The sequence below is a fragment of the Oncorhynchus keta genome, chromosome 29 (assembly GCF_023373465.1).
Source record: "Oncorhynchus keta strain PuntledgeMale-10-30-2019 chromosome 29, Oket_V2, whole genome shotgun sequence".
Taxonomy (NCBI): Eukaryota; Metazoa; Chordata; class Actinopteri; order Salmoniformes; family Salmonidae; genus Oncorhynchus; species Oncorhynchus keta.
The window spans coordinates 19630698-19640262 of record NC_068449.1 but is presented as its reverse complement, the minus strand read 5'-3'; the positions used below and the strand labels follow the sequence as shown (position 1 = coordinate 19640262).

The 9565-nt window shown below is 40.2% G+C and overlaps 1 pseudogene; it reads right to left on the bottom strand.

Moving 5' to 3' along the window:
- Positions 1–4963: 4963 nt before the first annotated feature.
- On the bottom strand, positions 4964–8109 carry LOC118362037 (protein archease-like; annotated as a pseudogene).
- Between the last annotated feature and the right edge of the window lie 1456 nt (positions 8110–9565).

The window sequence follows — 9565 nt, the reverse complement described above, 5'->3', positions numbered from 1 at the left end:
TGTCCAGACTGCAAATTAATCGAGCATGCGGGAAGCCGCAGTAAATGTAAAATGTTCTTTGTCTAAAATAAATCACTGCACAAAAATAAATCACTGGGGAGGATCACGTGACCCTTGAACGAGATGGCCGCATGAACTAAGCTCCGCACAAGTAGTTTCCAATTCCTAATCTTACCTCCACTCCAAGTTCACACTCATTTAGCTTTAGTAAAAAAAAGTAATGGCGGCTACAAAAGGCGACACTACAGGTGACATTTTTACCCGGACTCGAGCATTACCGACGGAAAAGGCCTCCAAGAAGAAGCTAGCTTCAGAAAAAGCTAGCGCCATTAGCCAGGAGCAAGAGGACCCGCTCCCCCCCGAGGCCAAACGAATGCCAACCTCGCACTCTGTCGAAGACATCCTTTCTGAGTTGAGTTCCCAACCTACAGAACTAAACACTAAATTAGATGCCATTAATTCTCAGCTCAGTACGATAGGGGGCAAGGTGACAATCCTGGAAAACGCTTTGCCTGACATCAACAACAAGATAACCATAAACCCGGGACGCCTGGACGAGGCAGAGGGGTGAATCCTATTCATGGAAAACTTATTGACAGATGCCATGGAAACAATAGCATATGCGAAAAAGAACATAGAGCATCTGGAAGAGAAAACAGAGGACCTGGAAAACAGCATTTATTTTCCTTTTATGTGAACACAGCTGTAACTACTATCCACTTTTACCCAGCGATGACTTGCACTAAAGTTCGATTACTGTTCGATGATGATGACCAGTACCTTAAATCTATTGACATGGAACTGCCATGGTCTAGGGCATGCAATAAAACGGAAAAAGATACTATGTGCTCTAAAAAAGGAAAAAGCAGACATCGCGCTATTACAAGAGACACACCTCTATAGATTACATTTTTGTCCCAAAGAGTTTCATAAATTCAGCCACATGTACAATCGGACCCATAGCACTTTCAGATCACGCCTTTGTCCACCTCCGCTTTGACCTCTGCAAAAACATCCCGAGGTCAAAGAGCTGGAAATTCAACACCTCCATGCTATCAAACGAAGCGTTCCATACATTGGTAAATACATGGATAGACAACTACACACAAGACAAACAAAGATTCTCCTGTTTCTCCGGCCACAATGTGGGACGCTGCTAAAGCCACACTAAGAGGTAATCTAATTGCATATGCTTCCTCTAAGAAAAAAGCAATGGAAGCACACTGAATTTGGACTATACTCGGGAGATAAAAAAAAAAGTTTTCTTTACTAAACAGAAATACCATGAGTACAGTAATAGGCCCAGTAGATTGCTTGCTTACCAATAACATTCACCCTCTTTTTGACATTATTGATCAAGTAAACGCACAGAAGACCCCTGTCCTGCTGGCTTCACTGGATGCTGAGAAGGCGTTTGACAGGATGGAGTGGAGCTTTCTGTTTTCAGTCTTAGAAAAGTTCAATATGGGCCCAAATTTTATTAAATGGATTAAATCACTGTACTCTCATCCAAATGCCATGGTGACTACTAATGGACTGAACTCTGACAGATACCCTCTGGAACGGGGCACAAGACAAGGGTGCTCGCTGTCCCCGCTGCTCTACTTGTTGGGGGCGGAGCCTCTGGCAGAGCTGATAAGGAGCAATCCAAGTATTATGGGTGTTTCTGCAGGCGGCCTGCAGCACAAGATTTCGCTTAACGCGGATGATGTCTTGCTCTACATATCCAACCCTGAGAAATCCCTCCCTCTCAGGTTATAAGATCAATTTTAACAAATCCACTGTCTGCCCTCTCAATATTACACTCACCAGCTCTATGAAGACACTATGTCCTTTCCAATGGAAAACACAGGGGTTTCAATACCTCGGGATCTTCATAACACCAGATCTGTATTGCCTTTTCAAGGAAAATTATCTTCCACTCCTGGATCGAATCAAGAATGATCTCCAAACCTGGATCTCCCTCCCAATTAGCTTAGTAGGAAGAATTAATGTCATCCGTATGAACGTCCTCCCTAGACTGAACTACTTATTTCAAATGCTCCCATGCTATCTCCCAGTCTCCTTTTTCAAAACAACTAACCAAAGCATCACCAAATTTATATGGGGCAATAAAAAACCTAGGATCAAGTTTTCCACTCTATCGAAACCTGAATCTAAGGGTGGTCTTGCCCTTCCCTCCCTTCAATTGTACTACTGGTCTGCCCAAATCCGCAACATGCTAACATGGATCACAAACAGACAAGAGTCAACGTGGATTCAGATAGAAGCTCAATCCTGTGGTTCATTGCCCTTAAGCTCAATTATATTCATGAATACATTTAGTGAAGTGGGCAACATAGCCAAAACCTTTGTGATTTACAGCACCCTACTAGTGTAACAGTATAACTTTAGACCGTCCCCTCGCCCATACCCGGGCGCGAACCAGGGACCCTCTGCACACATCAACAACAGTCACCCTCGAAGTATCGTTACCCATCACTCCACAAAAGACGCGGAACTACTACTTCAAGGTCTCAGAGCAAGTGAAATCACAGATTGAAACGCTATTTAGCGTGTGTGTGTATGTGTACACATGTGTATATATATATATATATATATATATGTATATATATATATGTATATATATATATATATATATATATATATATATATATATATATATATATATATATATATATACCACAAAAAAAAGTGTATTATTTTTCTTAATCTTTTATTTTAATTGTATTTTTTTATTTGATTCATTATTATTATATATTTTAACTTTTCTTTCTTTTTTTTTAAGCCTGTCACGTCTGTGAATGTGGAATGTGTTTTGTTGGTTGATTGAAAAACAAGAAAACTTAATAAAACTTTAAATTGAAAAAAATAAAAAATAGCCTCAGACACCTAGTCCAATGTGTGTGTGCCTCTCTGTGACATAAGCTGACATCTAGCTGGCTAGCTCATCATGTCTCAGTCTAAACTGTACACTTAAAAATACAGAAAGGAGTGGGAATCGAACCCTGAATTCAAAGGCTGGTTGAAGCCGTTTATTGGAGATGATACACGGACATACTGCCTGTATTGTAAGGCTGATTTCTACGCCAAACTTAGTGATGTAAAAAAAACACATGACAACTCAAAAACATACTCAAAAGGCAAAGCCTCATAACAGTTCCAAAACAAGCTGCCAAAAAATTGACTCTGCAAAAAAGGCTGAGGCCACCATGACATTAGCTATCGCTGAACACTGTTCTATGCTGCCATGTGATCACATTGGAGAAGCATGCAGAGCTGCTTTCTCAGACTCCACTGCTGCTACCCACTTCATAATGCACAGAACAGAGTGCACAGAAATGATTAATGCTGTTCTAGCACCATACTTTCCGAAAATGTTGGTCGCAGATGTGGGTGACCAGCGTTTCAGCCTCCTCGATGAGTCCACGGATGTAAGTGTTTCTAAGTACCTGGGGGTTGTGATAAGGTACTTTAGTGATACCAAGCAGACAATTGTATCAGCATTTCTGGGGCTTGTTGAGTTGGAGGGAGGAGATGCCAAATCTATAGCCCGTGCTGTTGTGGCTTTCCTCGAGAAGTGTTGTCTTAAAAAAGAGAATCTCCTGGGGATGGGGATTGACAATGCCTCTGTTATGACGAGTATTAACAATGGGGTCAATAAAGTGCTGAAGGAGGAGTATGGCCTAAAATATCTGGTTCTTATTCGCTGTGTGTGCCACTCTCTGCAGCTTGCTCATTTGTAGTTCTAAACATATTTAGAGTGTTTTTTACTCACTTTTTGTCTCTCCCACGACATTATTCCTCTCTCCTACAGCGTCCATCACAATTAAATGCACATGGCCAATTATGCAAATTAGGCGATGATGTCATTTAGCGTGTTTTAAAGAGCAAACTTACTGTAGCGAGCAAGAGTGCTAAAAGTATCCCATGATAATTCAGATCACTGCAGCAGCTCCGGTAAGTTATTAGGATGCATTCTCACATTATCCTTCCGGCAGTACTAATATAGTCTGTCCCTGGAAGAATTACACATGATGGATCATGTTGGAGATGACTAATCAATTCGTACAAAGGAACCTGAAACGAATGATTTGTTTCTGACTTTGCGAAGTGAATGGGAAAATAGCAGTGTTCTCAACAGCAGCTCTGGTAATAACCTGGCATGCCTCTTTAGCTGGATGGATTTCTCAAAAGCCAAACTCAAAAGCCAAACCAAAACAGCACATAAAGGCCAACAATGGTCAGAGTAAAATAGAGATAGAAACAGACGAGTAAGCAGTCTTTAGACTAGATGTGGAGAAATATAATCTCCTTTACTTTACACATCTTTTACACTGAGCAGTATAATTTTCGTTCTCGAAAATGGCACATTGGATGCCTGCTCGGAGTATCAACAAAGAGGCCGTAACTTGACCTCAAATTGTTGTGCTCTGGACAGACTGTGGCAGTGAGCTCTTGTGGCTCTCACCAAACAATGCCAAGGGAACAGTGTCTGGTCTCCCTAAGGTTGGCTAAACAGTGATATTTCACCACAGCTCAGCCCTGTGAGACATAATGGTGTCTATGGATGGATGGACCTTCCCATTAGGGTTACAGTTTTAGCCCTTAAGATCAGCCCTGAGGACAGACTGATTGAATCGTGTCACAGAGAACAAACAAATGACACTATTGATGGCACGCAAACAGATTTGGGCACTAGAGGATCAGAGCTGTTGTGCTGTTGATCTGAAAGGAGAAGCCTAATGGAGAGAAAATGTACTCTAGAATGTTTCCACTGTTTCAGTATTATATACAGCAATGATCTCTACCAGTTGTTACAGTAGATATTGAATTAACTATTCATAGAGTCTGATACCAGTTTGAGATTATAACTTTATTCCCAGGCTCTGGCATGTTCATCTAAAGTGAGCAACAGACAAGACAAATGCCTAAATACACTTAATTAAATAGGCTGTGTGGGAGCTGGAAGCACAAAGGTGGAGTGTATTGAGACGACACTAAAAGATACACAGAACCAGTATCCAACATGTAATGTATACGCAGGGAGTGAGAAAGCAGGTGCAGAAGGTGTGTTTAATATGGAATAGATACACAAACATGGACCGCGTACTGAACGTGCAAGATTAACCAATAACACCCAAGAACTGATCACAACGGAAGGCTAAATAAAGGGGGAGTAATCAGGGTAGTGATGAAGTCCAGGTGTGTCTAATAATGGGGCGCAGGTGTGCATAATGATGGTTGCCAGGTGTGCATAATGATGGGTTGCCAGGATAGGTAGTTCGTAGACTGGCAACGTTGAGCGCCGGAGTGGGGGAGCGGGAGTAGACGTGACACAATATGTATATAAATATTAAGGAAATTTGCAGTATTGTATTACACACCTCACAGGGCGCAGACGTCAGTGCAACGATTTTGATTTAGATTTGATTGAGTTGTCAACTAACATGAATTCAACATGAAATCAAGAAATGTTAACCATGTCATTAGATTTTGGTTAAAAGCTGGGTGAAAAAAAGAAAAAAAATCCATTATTATTAAAAGGTCTTGTCACTTGATTTGAATGAACAAAAACCCACCGGCCCACACGGGACCGAGAGGGCGATTAAAAGCTTCCTGTCACACTGTGCTCTGCTCCCTCTTCCACTACTACAGGCAGGAACAAGCTCCTCTGGTCTCCATATTGATTTGACTAATGCCCTTTTAGAGTGCATGCATATGTTAGGGAATTTTAAAGGGTTTAAATATGAGGCCCTGGGAAAAAAAGATGCACACATAAGTTACGTTTTGAGGTAATGCAATGTAAATATTGATTGCAGTGCATTATCTGTTGAGGAATTGACATCAATGCTTGGGATATCATTGGCATATAAATAATTGAGCTATACATAATTAATGGAACAAGAGGCTAATGGAATAGTCGGTATAATCAATGTTTCGCATTACTGTATAATGCAGCAATGTACAAGGTAACTATTTTTTCTTTGATGGTAAAGTGACTGCACCCTTGATTCAGTAAAGTATCTACGTTTCTCTCTCTTTCACATGCACATGCACACATACACACAGAGACACACACTGGGAAAGGCATCTGCATCTTCCAGATTATGGGAACATCTTGAATCTCAGGGGGAGGGAGCATTTACATTGAAATGGGGAATAGAAGCTCAATCAATATCACAGCGCACCAGCTCTAAGCTTTAAGGACTAAACAAAACAAAACGTCTCAATGCTCACTAAACAGTCATATTGTTCATCTCAGAGAACAGAGCATTCTGAGACTGACTTATGTAAAAAAGGGGAAGAAGAACAAACACTCATTTTGTTCTTTGATTCTTCATTGATATCAGCCTGACTACAGTAATAACAGTGCAATCAAGACAGAACATGTCATGGAAAATATTTACAGGGAAGAGAAGTTCTTTGTGCTATTTTGAGTTTCATTAGAATGGGCGCTGTAAAAATTCAGTCAGTTTATCTTTGACTCGTTTATCTTTGTTTTTGTATATCCATTCCTCTCCACAGAGTAGGATGTCAGAGGATCCTACAGTATGTAAATGGTACAGGAAAACATCACACTTCACAAGCTCATTATCAAAACCCATGCTGTTGCCCTTAATCCAATGTCCATTCACACAGGCATGCTCTGATAGTCCTGTTCCCGTCAGACAGCTCCTCTGTAGAAAAATCTCAGATATCGATGATGGCAAAGATCTCGATATCATGGACCTGCATGGCTGAGTAAGTGATGGCCTTCACCTCTGTCCCCTGGAGAGACAAACAGATGGTTAAGTGACACTTTCAAAAACACTAAAATACAAAAACATTTGTATTCAGAAATGACTTGTCTCAATCAATGAAAACAGTCATCATGTATCTTGTTTTAGTAATAGAACACAAATCTCAAAACAAACTGTTTGGATACACATTTTCATCAGGGCATAACAGTAATTATGTCTTATGTTCAGGATAGTCAGACAGCAGACCTCTGTGTGGTCAGTTCAGGCTAGAGAAGTTGAAATATATCAGGATTATCTCCCATTTGCTTACCTGTGGATGCTTGACCAAGCTGAACTCTTCTCCCCACCTACAACAGCAGAGGAAAACAGAATGATACGTATGGAGGGAAGCTGAGAATGAAACAGAACTCCAGGCATAGAAACTAAGGGAGGGATTAATGATAATATGCAACCCATGCCTTTCTCAGGGGTAGAAGAAAGTCAAATAACCTAAAACCAACCCACTATATACCCTCACACAGTTTAACCTAGGAGTAATGTAAGTGGCTCAAAAGAGGACCAATCACAAGCGAGTGTAAATTAGTACTACCCAGTGAGAAAAAACGGTGAAAACTAAATCCTGACGTGTGTAACTTTAGATCAACTTACCCAATAGAGCGGATTTTAAAATGTGCAAAACTTTTACTTCCTAGAAGACAGAATTTATGTTAGGTAATACCTTATTATTGTAACTTCTAAATGAAATTGATAGTTGCCATGATGTCTTTTTTAAAGCGTATTACATTTGATGCAGGAGATATTTGAAACAAACAATGGCTCATTGGTAATTAAATGATCTGTGAGGAGGGATACAAGATAAATGCACACTTGTGGTAAATGTAATAACATGTTACCTTCCAGTTGTAATTATGTTTCGAACCTGAAAAATGTTTTTGCAATGCAATTATACAGACAGGCACCAAGAAAGCTAAACATCTATTGATGGGGGTAGGAGAGAGAGCGAGCTCCATGAAGTCCCACTGGCTAACATGACTAATCATTATTATGTTGAAGGCCCTTACTCTGGGAATGAAGAATATATCTGCACTTAATTTGAATAACCAGTCATCAAGGAAGTGGAAGAGATTCCATGTCATCACCTGGTCAAGAAATATAGATAAATTATAAGAATGTATTGAATGCAATGGTATTTAACACATTGTTTCATTTATGGGTCAATCTGCTTCATGAACTCCCCCTATGAGTATTATGCCTGTTTTTAATCCATCTGTAAATCCATCACACCTTCTGACTCCACTTCTACTGTGTCAATGGGCTCAACTGTCTCTGTCATGTACCCAAACATTACCATGGCACACTGCTCAAAGGCCTCCTCCAGCAAGTCTCCCCAAGAGTGGAGCCTAGGAACATACATAAGAGTGATGACACACATGTAAGACAAAGCTGCTGAATAGGGTGAAGTTACAGATCACTGATCTAAGGTGCTCTGCATTATCAGGTAGGCTTTGTGAATTTCACAATAAAGGTGTTGCCAGTAGCCACCTTACACTGTTTAAGGGTAGTAGCAGCAGTTGCTGTAGTTCAGGTAATGTAATCAACTTTCTGTACATCATCAGTGTGGTCCAAATCTAGAGAGAAACCAAATTAGTACATAAATAACTCATGTTTTGGCGCCGATGACGTGGATGTCGACACGGAACACAAACCGGCTGCGCGTTTGCGCCATCGTCCATACATTTATTTTGTCCCCCTACACCAGTGCTTCTCAATTATTTTCTGTTACCCCACTCCTAGGAAGTAAACATTTCGCGCCCCCCAACTCTCTGCCGTGACTATAAATAGTATAATTTGTCTATAAAATTGTTATAAGTACACATCTGCATAACATTGTATCCTTATTAACATTAAAGAAAATAAAAAAAGAAAGAAATATAGATCAACCTACAACAAATAATTTAATTTAAACTTTACTAGGCAAGGCAGTTAAGAACAAATTCTTATTTTCAATGACAGCCTAGGAACAGTGGGTTAACTGCCTGTTCAGGGGCAGAACGACAGATCTGTACCTTGTCAACTCAGGGATTTGAACTTGCAACCTTCCGGTTACTAGTCCAACGCTCTAAACACTAGGCTACCCTGCCGCCCCTAACTTTATTAACATTGTTTTTTAGTCTGTAACAGAAAAGACTTAAAGTGCATCAAATTTCCTTGAAAAAAAAAATGTCTAACCTTATTTAACCTGTAAACATTCTTTTGACCATTTGATACTGAAAAATAAAATATAATAATAAATTCGAATTGATGAGCAACATTAACTCAGGAGCACAATATATGAAACACTTTGACCTATAAAACAAAAATGAATAAAACTATTTGTGCTGATTTAAAAAAATCTAAATTAGGAAGTCAGGATTAATGGCTACAATGAGCACGTTTTGCAGAGCACAGCTTTTTGAAGCGGAGTTTGAAGCATGATACTGCAACTCTCAGCTCCTGCTCAATGTTTAGCTGGGACCTGTACTTGGTCTTCAGTGCAGCAACAGCAGAGAAGCCAGTCTTACAAAGATAAGATGTTGCAAAAGGAAGAAGAATGCCCATGGCCCTCTGCCCTAAGAGTGGATACTGCCTCTCTTCACTCAGTGTCTGTGATGTGAACCTCAGTCTCAATGTGGAGTCAGATGTCATATCAATGAACTGGTCCTCCTCTGCAGAGCTGAAACAAGTTGAAGCTGGTGCATTGAAAGGATCTCTCACCCAGTCATATTGAACTGTTTTCAGGGAAGTACTTTTTAAAGAATCCCATCAGTGATGAAATATGCTCC